Source organism: Prionailurus viverrinus, chromosome D4 (assembly GCF_022837055.1).
Source record: "Prionailurus viverrinus isolate Anna chromosome D4, UM_Priviv_1.0, whole genome shotgun sequence".
Taxonomy (NCBI): domain Eukaryota; kingdom Metazoa; phylum Chordata; class Mammalia; order Carnivora; family Felidae; genus Prionailurus; species Prionailurus viverrinus.
In genome coordinates this window covers 14,985,696-15,005,243 of record NC_062573.1, presented here as the reverse complement: position 1 = coordinate 15,005,243, position 19,548 = coordinate 14,985,696, and the positions used below count along the sequence as shown (strand labels likewise).

The 19,548-nt window shown below is 37.7% G+C and overlaps 1 protein-coding gene and 1 pseudogene across 5 annotated transcripts in view; one reads left to right on the top strand and one right to left on the bottom strand.

The window, feature by feature from the left end:
- Positions 1-19,548, top strand: part of KIAA1958 (KIAA1958 ortholog) — a 162,214-nt gene that overhangs the window by 85,652 nt on the left and 57,014 nt on the right. The gene's annotated exons all lie outside the window — the stretch shown is intronic.
- Positions 5,444-6,328, bottom strand: LOC125150028 (40S ribosomal protein S6-like; annotated as a pseudogene).

Genomic DNA, 19,548 nt, shown 5'->3' with positions numbered 1-19,548 from the left:
CAAGCCCCACAATAGCATTGTTTAGAGAAGGTGGCCAGTAAAGCAACAACTTCAATTCCAAGTGTATAGAAAGAGGTATATGAAATGTAGTGGAACACACATGAGGAGCAGTTTACTCAGCCTTACGGTACACAGGAAAGAGTATTTCAGGTAAACAGAACAAATGAGCAGACATTCGGGCATAAACATTTTGCAGATTAATCCATAGGGAAGCATGGATTTGAGTGTGGCTGAGAAGTAATTTCCAAGGGGTCAGGAGAGTTGCTGCTGGAGGTTGGAGCCTCCCATGAAGGGCTGTACCTGTGATGTCACGAATGTCCTACATGCAGAGCAGAGGGGCATAATTCATTGTCTTAGAAGATCATACTGATAGCAGTGGGAAAGTAGAGACTGGGACACAAGAGCTGTTTTATAGGGTGTTACGGTGATTCCAATGGGAGATGGCAGTAAAGTGCTCATGAGACAACAATACAGACATTGGAGAGGAGGAGAGAGACAGAGGTTGGTGCTTCAGGAGTTAAAAAGTACAGACCTTGATTACTCTGAGTATTTGGCCTCTTGAGATCTCTGTTGCTACCCTCATATTCTCTCCCTGAAGGCACAGCACTATTTTGGGTAACACCAAAAGGTTTTCAGAACCCAAATATCTATAGTGAAGGCATAATTCTCTGAGAGTAGGGTAAAACAGTGTTTGGAGTTCTGAAGCATGCTGTGACATTCATTTCATTCATTCATTTGACAAATATCCATTGGAAGGCTACAAATTGCCAAGTTCAATTTGAGTACCACTAGTACACCAACATTCAGGACAAAAACACGGTTCCCTTTGTCATACTGCCTACAGTCTAATGGGAGAGAGACATATACTTGCCCTCTCAAAACATCCTCAATTAAGAGAAAAAAGTTGAAAATATTTTCTGAACCAAGATGCTATTCACGTTTAAATGACTTTGTAAGATTAAATCAGTTGCCTTTAGATAATACATTTTTGAAGGCTGTTTCTAGGATGATATGTGGTTAAATGAACAATTAAGCCACTATAGTAAGTGAAAGGTGAGTTTTAGCTGGAAATTAAAAGTGCAGAGGCTACAGACAACCCACTCCACATCACTTATTTGAAATACTTTATACTTAGCTAAACATAACATGAGCCTAGTTATATTAAAATTGTAATATTGCTTATTTTTGCAATCAACTAGTGACCTATCTTTAAGAATTAAAAGTATAATTATTTACTAGTTTTCCAAAAGGCAAAATAAAAAATCAACCTAATTGCTTTCTATTGTGCAAATGCATAATGTTCTGAGAAATACTTTTATCAGCTTTTCTCTAGTGCTTACACATACTTCTAAAATGTCATTTGTCTTAATATTTCACAAGAAAATCTTCCCAATTGGCTTTTTATTTCTCTAAACTAAAGGCACTTTTTATTATACCAATGAAATAAGAGCTCTATTATTTATTTAATGTTCATCCAGATATAACTGAGACTTCCAAATATGCAAAATGTACCCAAATACAGCAGACTAGCAAATAACTATAAACCTCAGCATGTAATTTCCTTTCAGTGAATTTAGATTTGACTAAGGCTGCTAGGAAGTTCAGAATCAAAGAGGCATAGATCTTGTTTTTCTAGTCTTGGTATCCATTCCTTGTAGTCTAAAGAGATGAAATAATGTATGACTTCTCAGCAGAGAGGTCAGTGTCAGAACACTGAAGTCTTTGCTTCAGTGTCCCGGGATTAAAACATCTTCCTTATTTGTTTTCCTCAGGGAAGCAGCAGCCTTCGATCTCTCCTTACAGATTTTGCTGCCTGACCATCTTGGGTCTCACCAGGTATGGGCAGAGTGCAGGTGATCCCCTGCATCGTAGGCCCAGCAATAACTTCTCTTTCAGTCTAGATCTCATTTATGTAACTGATGGCTTGTGTTCCCAAGAGTGTATTAGAACCACAAGAAGTACATATATATATATAATGTAATAAAAGCAATAAATTATGCTTACATGGCTACAAGGTGATTTTAAGCTTTATTTTAGTTGAGAAGAGTGATCAAATTTATCATCAAGTAAATCTGATTTAATGATTGATATGCCTTAGTTAGCTTATTTGTCTTCACTTATGATACACATAGCTGAATCTTCAGTACTGCCCTAATAGCTGCAGGATTGCTTTTTCAGGCAAAACAATTTTCTTACCTTTTTCAATTTTCTGCATTCTTATCAAGGTAATACATGTACGTGGCAATCAGTAAGATAATATTGTTTTGTTTTTTTTAATTTTTTTTTTCAACGTTTATTTATTTTTAGGGCAGAGAGAGACAGAGCATGAACGGGGGAGGGGCAGAGAGAGAGGGAGACACAGAATCGGAAACAGGCTCCAGGCTCCGAGCCATCAGCCCAGAGCCTGACGCGGGGCTCGAACTCCCGGACCGCGAGATCGTGACCTGGTTGAAGTCGGATGCTTAACCGACTGCGCCACCCAGGCGCCCCAATAATATTGTTTAACATTAACAGTCTCTCACCTCAAAGCTCATCACCTCATAAATCCCACTCTTCAAGAAACTTCATTTGAGCCAATTCTATTTTCAGTTCTTTCCAAATTCTAAACAAATTGTTTATACTTCTGTCTCTTGATTATCAGCTTGAGAAAATCTCTACAGACTCCTTATTACAAATGATGAGAATTTAACTCATTTCCATTAACCTTTCAGTCTTTTATTTTTAGGCAATTAAAATATGCAAATACCCAATAGAAGAATAAAAATAATGAAAAAGGAAATAAATAGGCTTACTCAACCTAAGACTGAAGATACTAGTGTCTCTGTCCTTCCTTCAACTGTTCTCATCTCCCTTCTAACCATCTTCTTAATCTGACAAAGTTGTCAATATTTTTTCATCGTCTTTGGTGGCCATGACGGAGTCTTTTCCTGCTTTATCCTTAAGTTGACTCTTCAACATTAAAAACTAATAGTACCATTTATGTTATTTTGACAGTGTAAAAACTATTCATAGTTATTAGTGTTCTAAACTTGAATCTCTTTTCATCCTGATGAATTTCACCACCTCTGGGGCACTGAAAAGAGGATGTTCCTAAGGGTTCTTGTATGGATAAATGACCTAACCAATGAAAAGGGCTTACTTAAGTATGTCCCCATATTATTATTATTACTGTATTTGTTGCATCTGAAATGTCATTGGTTGTAAAAATGTACCATTATTTTATATTCCACAATGAAAGAAAAAGCATGCTACGAATTAAACTATAGTTCCCAGGAATTGTGAGACAAATTTCAGAGATATTAAAATGTAGAAGTGCATCTTACAATCAATGAAATACATTATTCTAGTTTTGGGGGGTTTGTGTGTTTTCCTAAAAGTTTTGGTATCATTTCTTGACAGAAGAACAGTGTGCTGTTATCGTATCTGTATGGTCCTCCCAAGATTTCCATTTTCCATTCCGTCTTCCTGCTGCAGTTTGGACTAACCGATTTAACAAGCCTGAGATAACCCTCCCACCCTGAGGATTCTCTAGGTTTCATCCTCTGTTTCCTAGCTTTCACGTGTCCCTTTTTTCCCCTCATTTTACTAGAGTCCATCAAATAATTTCCCAAGAATGGATAGGTGGGAAGTAAACTTTTGAGTTTTTAAATTGCTGCAAATTCCTTTCCTCTAGTAAGAATTTAAAAATTTTTTCTTTAGTAATTGTTCCTTTCACAGGGATTGTAATTATAGTAATCTCTCAAATCTCTCAGAATTTTGATTAAAAGTTTTTAAAAAATTATTTTCTATCCTTAAATTATTTCTGTTCTTTTTTTTTTTTTTCCATCCTTCTCTTTATTGCTGCCAGTTTTCTTCTGATGCCTAGTCAAATAGTTCACATTTAAGAACACAGGACAGGAATCTGGTGTTGGTTTCTTCTGTGGTTGTGTAAATAGATTTGCTTACTTTGGGCCTTTTCCGGAGTGAAAAGTATGTGAGATGTATTGATTGGCAGGACTCGGTTATAGAGAGTGGATAGAGAGCTGGTGCTTGGTCCGCAGGCCTCCAAAGATGAGTCTCAGGCACCAGCACCCATGCTACAGGCCATGCCTTCCCACATGATTGGGTTCAATTTCCTTAGCAAAGTTTTGTCTGTGTTTTGTTTTGTTTTGTTTTGTTTTGTTTTGTTTTGTTTTGTTTTGTTTTTGTTTTGGAAAAGGATAAGGGTGGAGCAGTGAGAGGTTAGGGAGCCCAGTTTTCAACTCTACTTCTCACTGTCACATCCCCTTGTCAGTTGTCCCTAAGCCTAGAGCCTCAGAGGGTTTCAACAGAGTGATTGGCCTCCACCTTGGATGCAGCCCTTGTGTGTTCTAGGCCCTCATGACTCCATGTGTGGTCACCTGGGAACTATTAAAAATAGTTTGTCTCGTTGCTTTAAAAATTCTTTGACTTTTATCATTTTGATTATAATAGATCTTGGAATAGTCTTTGGGTTGATCTTACTTAGAGTCCTTTGAGCTTTCTGTATCTGGATGACCATATAGCTCCCAAGATGGAAATTTTCAACTAATATTTCTTTAAATATCTTTTTTTTTAATGTTTACTTATTTTTGAGGTGGGGGAGGGGAGCAGAGAGAAGGAGAGACACCAAATCTGAAGCAGGCTCCAGGCTCTGAACTGTCAGCACAGAGCCCGACACGGGTCTTAAACCCATAGACTGTGAGATCATAACCCGAGCCAAAGTCAGATGTTCAACTGACTGAGCCACCCAACTGCCCCATCAACTAATATTTCTTTAAGTAAGCTTTCTGCCCCGTTCTCTCTCTCTTCCTTCTGGAACTCCCACAATGCAAATGTTCATTCACTTGATGGCATCCCATAATTCACATAGGATTTTTTTTTTCATTGTTTTCTTTTTATTCTTCTAATTGACTAATATCAAATAATCTGTCAAGGTCACGATTCTTTTGCATGATCAAGTGTGTTGGATGCTCTGTATTGAACTTTTCACTTTTGTTATTGCATTCTTCAGCTCCTGGATTTCTGATTGGTTCTTTTTCATGGTTTCTGTTTCTTTATTAAACTTTTCCTTTTATTCATGCTTTGTTTCCCCGGTTTTGTTTAGTTGTTTGTGTTCTCTTACATTTTGTTGAGTTTTGTTTTTAAAAATTTTTTAATGTTTATTTTTGAGAGAGAGAGAGACAGAGCATGAGTGAGGGAGAAGCAGAGAGAGAGGGAGACACTGAAACCTAAGCAGGCTCCAGGCTCTGAGCTGTCAGCACTGTGAGCCCGAACTCACAGACCGTGAGATCGTGACCTGAGCTGAAGTTGGATTCTTAATTGACTGAGCCCCCCAGGCACCCCTTGTTGAGTTTCTTTAAGATGATTATCTTGAATGTTTTGTCCTGCAGATTATAGATTTCCGTTTATGTTTTTGTTTTTGTTTTTGTTTTTATGTCTGATCTTAGTTGTTACTCTTAGAAAAATCTTTTTGATTGGACTCAGACATAGAGGTAGAAGTTCTCGGAGAAGACACCCTCCGTCTCTTGGTAATCTGTTCCTGGTGTTTTCTTTGGCCTCCTTCAATCTCTTGGCCAAAAGTTTAACATATTCTGAAGCCTCTTCCTTATTTTTCTTAGTACACTGTTTCTTCAAAGCAGTATGCTGACCTTTGTGTTGGAGGACACATGGAGTAACAAGACACTGAGTCTTGGGTGCTTTGATTCTAGGTTTCTTACCTTCTTTGTTTAGGGTCTTTCTCACAACATGCTAGTGGACATCATCTTCTTTAGAGAGATCGAAAAGTTTGTGGATTCTGCTAGCTCTTTTGGGCCCCAGGTAACGAGGCACAGTAGTGTCACTGAGTCCAGGAATATCCTTCTCCCCCCTTTTTTACAGTGATCAAGTGGAGAACACTGAGATTGGCATCCACAATGTAACCCCAAACAGATTCACACTTTTTTCCTCCAGTTCTCCTTGGTCTGTAGCAGGAATACCCTTGACTCAGTAGCAGGCAGACATGGCCATGGATCAGGACACTGCTTCATGGGGAAACCTTGTTTGTCATTGCCACCACTGATTCGGACCACATAACCCTTCCATTCCTCACCCAGAGCATCAATGCCAACTTCTGTAGCCATATATTTCTCATAAAAGGTATGAAGTTTGCATTCATCGTCCATTTCAGTGAGTTCCTGGCAGCCAGTAGCTGGGCAAGAGGTGTTCAGCTTCATCCTGAAGCAGCCTACTGCTTCCGAGGCACCACACAAAAAAGAGCTAGATCTCCATTTTTTTTGAGATCAGTTATGGGAGCTTGATTAGTTTCCTTTGGTTCCTTTATTAATTTATTTGTCATGTTTGCCTGGTTCTTCCTGATCCTGTAGCCTTGCATTGTTGTCTATACATTTGAAGTAACACCTCTTCCAGTTTTTACAGACTGGTTTTAGCAGGTAAAGGTCTTTTCCTGTTCACTGGGCTGATAGGATTACCTCTGGAATCACAGTCCTGCTGGGCTGGACAGTTAGGAGGCTGTTCCTGGGTTACAGTTGGGTTGCAGTTGGTATTCTTGTTACCAGTGGCTCAGGTGGGTGTGGATCTTACCCGGTCCCTGGGTGGACAGGACTGTCTCCAGTACCTTGCTTGGTAGGGTAGTGCTGGGACAAAGGTCCATTTTAGGATCCATGGTTAGGTCTTCAGACAGTGACGCTATTAACTGGGTGTACAGACGGTTGTGGCTCCCACCAGGCCCCTGAAAATGATCCTAAGTGGTCACTGGAAGAGTCCTTGGATTGGTAGGACTGGCCCTGGACCATGGCCTAGAAAAGGCTGTAACTGATTGGCAGCACTGTTTCTGGTTCCACAGCCAAGATTGAGGTCTGCAGACCTGGCTCTGGAGGCACACATGGGTGTGTCTCTTGCCAGGTCCCTAGGTAGGCTGCATCATTCCCTGTGTGGCTAAAGGAGCTAGACCTGATTATAGGTTCCTTTCACGATCTGTGCGGGTGCTGACAGGGGTATTTCCCACAGATTCCCTTGGCCAGTGGTACTAGTCATGGACTGGCTGAGAAGCTGGAGCTGAGTATTGGGCCCTTTCTGAATCTCTGGGTTTGCAGATGGGATTATGTCCTGCTGGGGTCCTGGACTCTCAGGACCGCTGGCAGACTGTGGCTGTGACAGGGTTAGAGCCATATTTCTGGGCCCTTTCAGGATCTTCAGGGTTGCCAACATTAGTATCTCCTACTAGGTACTAGGTCCTTGGACCTGTAGGACTGCTGGCAAACTCCAAGTATAGGACCCTTTTGGAATTTCTGGCCACACAGATGGGAGTGTCTCCTGCCAGGTCCCTGTGTCAGCAGGACGTTTTCAGGCTACAGCTAGAAGCAGCATGGCCCTGGTTACAGGGCCCTTTCAGAATCTACAGCCTGAAAGAATTTGGAGGGCTTACCTCCAGGGGCTCCAGACCACAACCAAGAAGAGAATGGACATGCTTTATAGGCCACTTAGGGTCCACATCCTGAACCGAGGTCTGTATGCCTATTACCCAGTGCATGTGGGCATGACTACTCCTGGGTCCCTTGGCATATGGTGCTGGTGACAGAACTGAAGCCACATGGGGCTATAGTTCTCAGGGGTATGGAGCTGTTCAAGGATCTGAAGTCTGGACCATGATTGGTGAGTCAGCCACCTGGGTGTGAGCTTGCCTTCTCAAAACAGTTAGGGTAGGGTTTCACAATCTCCCACCCAGTTCCAAAACTCCCAGAAAGCCACTTTTGTCCTTGAGTGGATATCAAATTATTGTTGACAGGGGTGATATGAGTAACGGATGTCTTCAGACATCTTACTGAAACCACTCCCACCCCTAGAAACTTAAAAAAAAAAAAAAATCAGTGTTACTTAATTTTCTACCTGTTAACTTCATTTAGCAGAAAAAAAGAATCCTTATAATCCAAGAATGTGCTGTTGCTGTGAATTTGACTTTAGTGTTTGGTACATATTCCTTAAAAATAATGCCTGAAATTATATTTTACATAATATTTTAGTCTCTGGAGTATGTTAAGATTTATGTTACAGATCACTAATGTTTTATACCTTTATACTGTTGCATAACTGCTGCTAAATTATCATTCTGTGTAATGAAAAGCAGCTATCTCATCAGTAAGAAAAAACTTTGCTTGTTTTGCCCATACTTATAAATGGGTAATATAGAAAGCTAATCCATGTATAAAAAATAATTTAGTTTTTATTTTATAATGAAGTTTTCAAAACTATGTTTTGTTTTTACCCACTGACCCAATTAGAGAAATTAGCATTCTCCTATCCATTAAATTATTACTTCTTGGGTGGAATTTAATGAATATTAATAGACTAACTCAGAAAAAAAAGATAATTTATTAGGGTTTTCTGCATTTCTATTTTTATGTGTTACCTGTTTTCCTATGCATTATGTGCCATACATCTTTTGTTTCAAGTTGGTTAATAATATCTTTGTGTTTTTTACTTTATTATTCATTTTCAGTAAAAGATGCCTTCACATTTTGAGCCTTACTAATTAAGATATGCAGTCCTGTAAATTGAATGTAAATGTAAAGAAAGACCTGGTTTCCAATCATAATTTTTTATAACTGTTTCTATTGTGTATAGTATTTCATTTCTTAAATTCATCTGATGTTACCTAATGTAACATGCTTGTTTGTTTTGGGGTCACTGAAGCCATAGAATTTTCACAAACTCATGAAAAGTGCTTTTCAGACACTCACTTCTGACTGAGGTACTGATAAGCTATTAACAAATGGTGATTATTTTTCTTCATAGGCAGGGTCATATGTTGTTAGCTCTTTGATTACTACATGCAGAATAGCAATAAAAATAGCCAATACTTATAGGGTGCTTATTATCTCACTAATTGCTTGTGGTAACTCTGTTCTCACAGCTCTGTGAAGTCAGGACTATAATTAACTCTATTTTACAGATGAAGAAACTAAGGCAAGAAAAGTTGAACTTGCTGGAGGTCACACAGTAAGAGGCTAGGAGAGCCGGGATTCTGACCTAGGTAGTCTGGTTCACGCTGTTAACCACCAGAGTCACTGGCCATGGTGATGCTTCTCTTGCATGTTTCAGCAGCCCTCCCTCTTAGCACTTAGATGTCCTTTTAGGATGTACACCAACTTTCCTTCAGTTTTATTTCTCCAAAAACTTCATTGCCAAAACTTCTACTTTTACTCTTCCTTTTCTAGTCCCAATCTCCCATCTGCTTTTATTGTCTAATTGTCTCCATAAGAAGGGGATAATAAAGTTTAACAGTTGAGGAGACATATACAGACATGCCTAAAACAATGCCTACCGTGTTGAGGTGCTGAATGTATTTTTTGTTGAGTGTTAAAAAGTAAATAATGCAAATACTAAAATTTCTAGAAAGAAAAAAGAGGTAACTTTCCGCTTTCTTTTGGGAAAACTCATGCTGCTATGTGGAGTTTGAATAGAGGCAAGAATAGACACAGGGAATTTGTATATCATCAATGGGTAATAAATCCAATATCAAATTCTTTTTCAAGTCTTAAAACCTCTAATTTCAAATGATCAAAGGGAATATGTCAGAAGTAGTAACTTAACCAGGCATTACTGTATTAATAGTAGTTTCCCTCTTGAACATAAGACACAGCAGTATTTCCAGAGAAAAATAAAAATACATCACAAAAGGACACTGAAGTCTATAGTTAAAGTGGAATGGACTAAACTCTTGGTAATTGAAGAGTAATAGTTGTAATTAAAATTTTAAGTCAGAAGGATATACACCAAAATATATACAGTGGCCACCTTTGGATGATGGATTTATGGGCAGTTTTTCTGTCTTCTCTATACATTTATTTATATTAAACATGTACTACTGGGGCATCTGGGTGGCTGAGTCAGTTAAGCATGCAGCTTCGGCTCAGGTCATGATCTCATGGTTCATGGGTTCGAGCCTTGTATCAGGCTCCGTGCTGACAGCTCAGAGCCTGGAGCCTGCTTCAGATTCTGTGTCTCCCTCTCTCTCTGCACACCCCCCCCCCCCCGCCCCGCTCGCATTCTGTCTCTCTCTCTCTCTGTCTCAAAAATAAACATTAAAAATTTTTTTAAAGTACTACTTTCATAATAAAACTAATAAAATTATTTTTATTAGGGGAAATATACATAAAATAACCTTTTCCTCATGTGAATACTCTTTAAGTCATCTGTTTTTTAAACTTCGATATTTCTGGATTTAAGCAAAGCATATTTAAGGATATTTGAACTCACCAAGGTTAAATGCAGTCATGGCTGAATTTCTGAACTGTGCAAGGAGTAATTTTTACTTTTGAAAATGATTTAATATCCAATAAAATTTTACTTAAAAATCATGAAAGAACATACATGGGCTGATTAAATAATGCCTGTTAAACAGTATTATGTGTTGTGTACTAATGGAGTCATCACAGACTAACCTGAAAAGGAAAGCCACATGTGTAAAGCTGTGACTTCATGATCGAAACTAGAAAATGGGGGGCACCAGGGTGGCTCAGTTGGTTAGGGCTCCGACTTCAGCTCAGGTCATAATCTCACAGTTTGTGGGTTCAAGCCCCACACTGGAGTCTGACAGGGTGGAGCCTGATTTGGATTCTCTGTCTCCGTCTCTACCCCTCCCCCACTTGCTCTTTCTCTCAAAAGTAAACAAACATTAAAAAAAAAAAAAGAAACTAGAAAATGTAAATGTCACATCAGTAATGAATCCCTGTCTCTCCTACAACTGCCTTAAGTCCAGGAAAGTAAGAACTCAAAAATAAGGTTCTTTTGGGAAATTGTATATGATGTTTTGTATATGAAAGTCTGAAGGCAGCAGCTCACTATATATTTTATGTATTACACCAGCTGCAGGTATTTCAGACCCATCAGAAGGTCCTCTTGATTCAGTGTCTCTGGCAGTGTAATAAAAAAAAGTGGAGGAGAAATCTCTGCAGTCTCTAATAAACAATATATCAGTGAGTACTGTCAGATTCTGTAGAAAATTCCACAACATGATTTATTACGTTAATTATAGTCATGTGGGTTTCATGCTGCGAAGCCTGAAAATGCAGCCACATTCTACAGTTGATTTAAGAATATATTTTGGCCAAGACAAAAGGGGTCCTTATTGTGATTAATATAGTATTATATAATACTATATAATATTTATATTATATTATAAAATTATATATATATATAATATATATAAAATTATAAAATAAAATATAAATATAAATATAAATATAAATAATATATATAATATTATTATATTATATATATTATTAATATTATTAATATTATTAATTAATTAATTAATTTTATATATTATATATAATAATTATAATATATATAAAATATATTATAATTAATAATATATTATTAATATTATTAATAATATTAATATTATTATATAATATATATAATATATTATATATTATATATATATTATATATATAATATATATAATAATATTATAATAATATTATAATATATAATATATAATATTAATATAAAAAAAATATATAAATATAAATATAAATATAAATATAAAATAAAATATAAAATAAAATATATAAAATTATATATATATATAATATATTATAATTATATAATATATAATTATAAAATTATATAATAATTATATTATATAATATAGAATAAATACAGTATTTATTCTCTTGTTTTACTCTTTTTTTGCCTTTGAAATGCTTAATTTCTTTTCTGTGACTTGAAATTAAGTTCGAGATTTGAAAAGTTTCGTCTAGTTTTTTTTCACTTGTGTCATCTGGTCTCCTTTTTCTCTTTTTGTGTTGTCTTAGTTGTCACTGAATGTTGCTTGTCCTCTATATGTGAAGCCTGTTTGAATTAACTCCCTTTTGAGCAATTGTGGCTAGCCTACAGCTGTCCCTAGCTAGCAGTGCTGACCCTAAGACTTCTTAGGTCACACCTGCAATACTACACCTCTTTTTGAGGTGAAGGAGCAATTGAGGAGAAATCTTAATTTTCTTAATGCAAGGAAGCAGAATTTTTAGAGAATTCTATGGTTTTACCCTTGTTTAGTGCTGTACTGAAGTCATAGTCACAGAATGTCTCTTCTTCAGTGAGACAGGAAGCTTGTCACATCACAGGATTCTAAGTGATGTGGAATGGAAGGTGTCCTAAGAGCTGTTTTAGATACAGATATTAATTCTGATTGCTTACATATGTCTGTGACAGAATATGTTCACTTATACACAAATGCCTAACACTGGTGATATAACTTGGGAGAATTAAATATTAGCTACAAATTAAAGCATCAATAGAGGAGAAACTAGTGAAATAAGATTTACTAGGTTGGAATACATTTCTTCTTCTTTTCTTTTCTTTCTTTTTTTTTTTTTTTGTTACGTTTATTCATTTTTGAGAGACAGAGACAAAGTGCAAGCAGGGCTGGGCAGAGAGAGAGGGAGACACAGAATCTGAAGCAGGCTCCAGGTTCTGAGCTGTCATCACAGAGCCCAATGCGGGGTTGAACTCAAGAGCTATGAAATCATGACCTGAGCCAAAGTCGGACGCTTAGCTAATTGAGCCACCCAGGCCCGGGTGGAACACATTTCTAAGCAGTGATGTTTTTAAAGAGTTGAACTAGATGATTTATGTACCCAATGCTGAGCTAAGTGGTTTGTTTTTCTCTTAGTCAAATAATTTTAATACAACCCTTAAGAGATAGGTACAGTTATTACACCCATTTTACAGTTGTCGAAACTGAAACTCAAGTTAAAAGACTTACTAACACGAGTTCACGTAGCTGGTTAGCAGTAGAGCTGGGACTCAAACCCAGCCATTCTTACTGGCAGTGCTGCAGCCATAAATGAGTTGCTACACTGCCCATATCAAGTGCCTTGAAAGGGACCAAATAAGATTAGATTTGAAACATTATTTTTGGCAATTAGGGAAACAGTGTTGAATTTAATAATTTCACAAAAGTTACAAAAGACGAAGTTTGAATCCAGTGGATTTCAGAGGGAAATAATTCTTTAACTCCTTCATTATTTTGTCAAGTAATAATACTAGTTATCTATAATGATTTTTGGTAGTATTTTTCACAGAAGCAGAAATCACTTAAGCATTTATTATTTATTTAAGAAGCCACTGTTTTGCCAGGGAAATAAAAATTTTCAGATCAGAAAATCTGCTGTCCCAGCAGGGAGGCGAGTGCTGCAATTGAAGCCAGGCTTAGGCTGAGGTTCACTTGAAGGAAGATATTCTAGGCCTTTTAGGGGAAGATGGAGAGGAGGCGCTGTTTCTCAAAGCATGGCCTGTTGGACCACACCTATATTAAATCATCTGAGAACTTGTTAAAAATGTAGACTCCTGCATGCTATGAGCCATTCATTTATTTATTTTTTTTATGAAATTTATTGACAAATTGGTTTCCATACAACACCCAGTGCTCATCCCAAAAGGTGCCCTCCTCAATACCCATCACCCACCCTCTCCTCCCTCCCACCCCCCATCAATCCTCAGTTTGTTCTCAGTTTTTAACAGTCTCTTATGCTTTGCTATGAGCCATTCATTTAATTCCTTGTTGGGAGGATTTGCAAGGTCAGTGCCTGGTCTCCTTTACGTGTACAATATCTTACTCCATCATCCAATGCACACATTTCCTTAGCCTGATTTAATTCGTAAAGAGAGAGACAACAGTGAATATGCATGAAAAAAAGGTGGGTTTTTTTCCCCCTTCTTTCTTTCTTTTTTTGCCTGTACTTGCTTAATAAGTGCTGGTATTTTTGTAATGTATTTTATTTCTAAATTTTTTTAAGGAGAAAATTTTCCAGAAGCTCTAGAGTCACATAACGTACAACTGAGAGAAATGAACAGATGACCAATGTTTAAGTGATTTCTGCTTCAGTGAAAAATTCTATCAAAATCATACCAAACTGACTCATACTGTTATTCTAAATTATCAAGCTTTTGAATATGTATGTAAGAGATGTGTTTTACTCTCACTATTGGAAAAGATTAACTGAGCTTTAAAATAGTTTGTTGGTCAGATAGCTATAATAACATACAAGTCTGGCTTCAACTAGTGATGTTAACAATCCTACAAAATAGCCTGTGTTTGAAGGTTCTAGGAAAAAGCATAAAAATCAAAGGAGAAAGAAGACAGTAACTTTTAATACATTTTATGGTAGTTATTAGGTTATCTCAATTTATTTTCCACCTTTTTTTTTTTCTTTGAAGATTTTATTTTTAAGTAATCTCTACAACCAGTGTGGGGCTCAAACTCACAACCCTGAGATCAAGAGTCATGTGTTCCACTGGCTGAGCCAGCCAGGTGCCCCTTTTTTCCACTTTTAAAGTAAATATAGCTCACTATTCCTTTTTTTATTTTTATGTTTTTAATGTTTATTTATTTTGAGAGAGAGAGAGAGCGAGACAGAGAGCATGAGCAGAGGAAGGCAGAGAGAGAGGGAGACAAAGAATCCGAAGTAGGCTCCAGGCTCTGAGCTGTCAGCACAGAGCCCAATGCGAGGCTCAAACTCACGAACCATGAGATCATGACCTGAGCCAAAGTTGGCTGTTTAACCAACTGAGCCATCCAGGTACCCCACAGTATTCTTTTTTAAAATAAATTACAGGAGTTAGGAGCTATTGCTGTTTTCAAAAATGAAATATGAGTGTTGGCAAATATGATTTTTGTAACCCTTTGACAAATAAAGTTGTCCTATTTCCTAATTACCAACTAGGGCACTTTTACATTTTAATACCAAGATTATTTTCCTTGAGCATATGAAAGAATTCTAAGAAAATTTAATTTCTTTCAAAGGAATACATATGTAGAAGTAAGTACCTAAAGCAAACATCATCATGTCAGTATAATCTCTTTTAAAGTGAGGGTCAGGACTAGGGGGAGGGAGTTATCTTGATTTTATGGACATGTTAATTCTCATATGGACTTCTGTTAAAGTATTGGTTTTTTTCTTATCCTGATGGTAATATAAAGATATTGTCTTGTAGCAATTTGTGTGATAGGTCTTATTTGTTTGTTTGTTTTTTAGTGAGCTCTATGCCCAAAGTGGGCTTGACCCTGAGACCCTGAGATCAAGAGTGAGATGCTTTACTGACTGAGCCAGCCAGTCCCTCCTTATGTGATAGGTCCTTTTATCCAAAGGGACTAGCCCTGGGAAAAGCTTCCAGTGTCCTTGTAATGAGCCATTTCGTATAGTTATTGCAGATGATCATACCACCTGCCTTGACCACAACAGACTCTCTGAAGAGGCTTAATGAAGGATAAGGTGACTATGAGATTCTGATTGTGAGCCCCCAAATTTAATTTCATACCATTGACTTTTGTTCTTAAATGCAGTCAGTAGTGTTCGTCTAAAGTAGATTGTATAATTACACATACTGTTATCTCAGTAACTTTCCTTTTAGCTTTGGTGTTAGTTCAGTCAAAAAATGTTTATTGAATGCTACTACTTCTCAAGTGCTTTTCCAGATCCTGTGAGTAAAGTAGCAAAGTCCCAGCTCTTACAGAGCTCACAGCCCACTGGAGACAGACAGATGCTAAGCAAGGTATCAAGTAAATATGTGGTATGTCAGATGGTGACAGGTGTACAGAAGAAAATAAGAGCACAAGGGGAATAAAGAATGTCAGAAGTAGAGAAATGGGTTGTTGATTTATTTTTAAAAGGCAGTTTCTTCAAATGTTTGGCATTTGGAGGTTCTTTGCACTTAGCATATTGTTTCCTCTCCTGGTGTATATATTTATAATTACTATATAAAGCACTTCATGTGGCTCTCCCACTGTTTAAGCTTTATATTCCCCACTCTAACCCTTCTCCCACCTTCAGACCAGGATCAGTGTTTTACTGTCCTTATGATCAGAAGCCAGACTCCCTCTCATATCATTCCCTTTGCATATGCAGTTTCTTCCTGCAGTGCTCTACCCTCCTGTTCTTCTTAACCAAATGGTACCCTTTCCCCCATGGAACAGAGCTACAACATATCTGAAGCTCTATTTGACTTCTCTTTTGTTTCTGAGTTCCTATAGGGCCGGGAGGCCATGCCATAAACACAGTGCCTAATCGCACTGTGCCCTGTATGGTCATTTTAATTAATTTTACGTGTGTTAGTCATCTCTTCTAGCTATGATATAATCTACATAACCATCAGGGACTTGCCTTTGACTCTACCACCTCAGGACTTCTTGAAATGCTAGGGAGGGGGGAGGGGGGTACTCACAAATGTAGATTTATATTAATCCCAACTGTAGTCTCATAAATATAAATCTACTCGCCAGATTTCTTTTTACTTTTTTATTTTTCAAACTTAAAAATACATTCTTTTTTTTTTTTAAATTTTTTTTTTCAACGTTTATTTTTTGGGACAGAGAGAGACAGAGCATGAATGGGGGAGGGGCAGAGAGAGAGGGAGACACAGAATCGGAAACAGGCTCCAGGCTCCGAGCCATCAGCCCAGAGCCTGACGCGGGGCTTGAACTCACGGAGCGCGAGATCGTGACCTGGCTGAAGTCGGACGCTTAACCGACTGCGCCACCCAGGCGCCCCTAAAAATACATTCTTATTTAATAAGCTTGTAGACTTATCATTCACTGGTTTATAAAAAGAATTTGAACATCATTTCTCTATCAAATGAAAAGATAAAATATTCAAATGAAAATAATAAGTTAAATATCAAGAAATGTTTCTTATTGCTTCAGATGTATCGCTTTAATAAAATCACAAAAAGAATGTGATAGCTAAGCTTCTTTTTTGTTAAATTGAATGCTACAGCAATAGAAGGAAATGGATCTGAATTTAAATTGAACATAAATCTCCTCAAATTAAATGAGAACACAAGATACTGCACTAATTATGTGTTTTTCCATGCCATCTCCTAACAAGGGAGGAAATAATTGGATTAATGGGGCATGAAGACTATGTAAATAAGTACAGAAAGGCTGTGTATATAAACACTTTACTCAGGTTCTTTGTAGGGGTTCCTGTGCCACTGCTGAGGCTCTCTCTCGGGCCCCGTTCCAGGTCACAGATCTCTTGGAAGACAGTAACCTAAAACTTTTCCATCTCTTGGCTACATTTATAGAGGGCCCACTTCACTGTACTAGGTTTTATAGTACGGCTTCTCCTTTTGAAAAGCTTAGAGTGAGTTTAAGTGATAAGTGTTAGATGGCGGTTGTGTATGGTACAAGCAAGAAGTAAGGGACCACATTCATTCAAAGAACGAAGGTCACCCATACCTTCTACCTGAAGAGTTTATTCACTCTCCCTACTTAAAACCAAAGCCTACTTAAAAACAAAAACTACTTGCATACTAGTGACAGCAAAGATCCCTAATACAGTAGCCCAGCAGGGTACAGTATGGGTAGAAGGGAACTTATATAAATTAAAGGTATGGAGGAAAGGCAGACATTTTAAAAATGCATTTCTGAAAGCCACCCATGTCCAGAAGTTCTCCCTTTTCTACCATCCTCCAGTCAAAGCTTGAAACATTCAGTCATTAGAAATATATGTGTAGGGGGCTCCTGGGTGTCTCAGCCGTTAAGCATCTGACTTCCGCTCAGGTCCTGATCTCATGGTTCATGAGCTCAAGACCCACATCGGATGAGCTCAAACCCCACTTCTGAGTGAGCCCAAGCCCCGCTTCTCTCTCTCTCCCTGTCCCTCGCTCACTTGTGCCCTGTCTCTCTCTCAAAAAGATAAAAGAAAAGAAAAATATATGTGTAGGATACGTAGGTTTAAAATTCTTTTGGGCACCTGGCTGGCTCAGTCAATGGAGCATGTGACTCTTAATCTCGGGGTTGTGAGTTCGAGCCCCATGATGTGTGTGGAGATTACTTAAAAATAAGATCTTTAAAATAAATTTAAAAATTTTGATAGTTCTTATATTTATTCATTCAGTCTTCATACTTTGGGTAGCTCTGGAGTGCTGGAACATATGCTGGGTATTCAGGATTCAGAGATGATAAATACATGAAAAATAATGTAATTAATGGGGGCATAAAGACTATATAAATAAGTATAGAAAAACCATTGCTTAAAAATTTTACTAAGACTCGGGTGCCTTGCTGACACAGTCAGTGGAGCGTGCAACACTTGACCTTGGGTTTGTAGGTTCCAACCCCACATTGGGTGTAGAGATTACTTAAAATCTTTAAAGAAAAAAATTTTTTTTTCTGTGCTAAGCATTCCTTTCTCCTCAAGGAGGTCACAACCTAACAGAGAGGTGTGAGTAAGATGGAATAAAATAATAGGGCAGGATAATGGAAGCATAATCCATTTGTCACCTGGTGTCTCTTGGTCCTTTAAGATCTCAGTAAGATTAGCTCAAATCTCTGTCCCACAGTTTTTACAAACTCTTAATACCTTTCTTTCTTTTTGAGGGGTAGAGTGAGGAGGAAAGGTGAGGTGATGGTTGACTTGGATATTCCTCTTGTTTTTTCTGGCTCTGACCTTCCACAGAGGTAGTTTAGGCATCATTTCACTGTCTGGGAGTGTTTTGCACCAGGTCATTCAAATGTGAACTCAGCCCTAGTTATACAAGGTAGAGTTCTTTGCATGAGAAGAGATAGGTCTGCAAACCTATAGATAGTTTTGTATCATAAGAGGGCAGTGCAAACCTGACCATGTAGTTTTCTGACCAACTAGTTTTCTTAAGACAGAATACAAAGTCATTAATAAGACCTACAAGGCCTGGTGTGATCTGACCCCCATGGGCTTTCAGACCTCTCCTAGTATCACTCTCCCTTTTTATTGCTCCAGGCACACTGAGAGTCTTTCAGTTTCTCAAACTTAATTTCCATTGCAGGAACTTCTCAAGTGCTGTTCCCTCTGCTCTTCCTCCTTCTATAGTTTATGTAACTGGCTTCTCATTTTTAGGTCTCAACTAAAAAGTCTTCTTAGAGAGTCCTTCCTGGAACATCCATCCTTAAGTTGGTCATTTATTCTTTCTCACAATACTCTTTTTCTTCATAGTATTTGTGTTAGTTTGTCTAAAGTTACCTTGTGTTATTATCTGTTTTCACTCACTCTGTGGTAAATTCCACAAAAGTAGGGACTGTCACCATTATACTCATCCCTGTAGAATGAGCTTACTTAATTCCTAACATGTTTCAGTCACTCATTAAGTGTGCTTGAATGAGTGAGGTGGTTCAGCAGGGATTGATGGATTAGCTGTAGAAGAAAGGGAGAGCAGTGTCAAGGCTGGTGCTCAGATTTCAAACTTGGGCAAATGGTAAGTGAGTGGTGGAGGCACTGATTAGATAGAAGAGCAGGTTTGTGGGAACAGAGCCAAAGCTACGTTTTAGGTCTGGGCACATATAATGATTCGTGGCTTTTAGGTACATTAGGTTCATGGGAGCCGTAGGGAACATGATTCTGATGCCTACTCATTCACCGTCTGCAAAACTGTATCTCTAATTGTTAAATACCTGATCTGCTTAGAAAACAATAATTTGTACTTCTATGTTTTTGGCTGCTACCTTGTCTTCATTCCATTTTCTAGGCCTTTGGGGTTTTTAAATTTTTAAATAATGATTTTTAAAGTTTG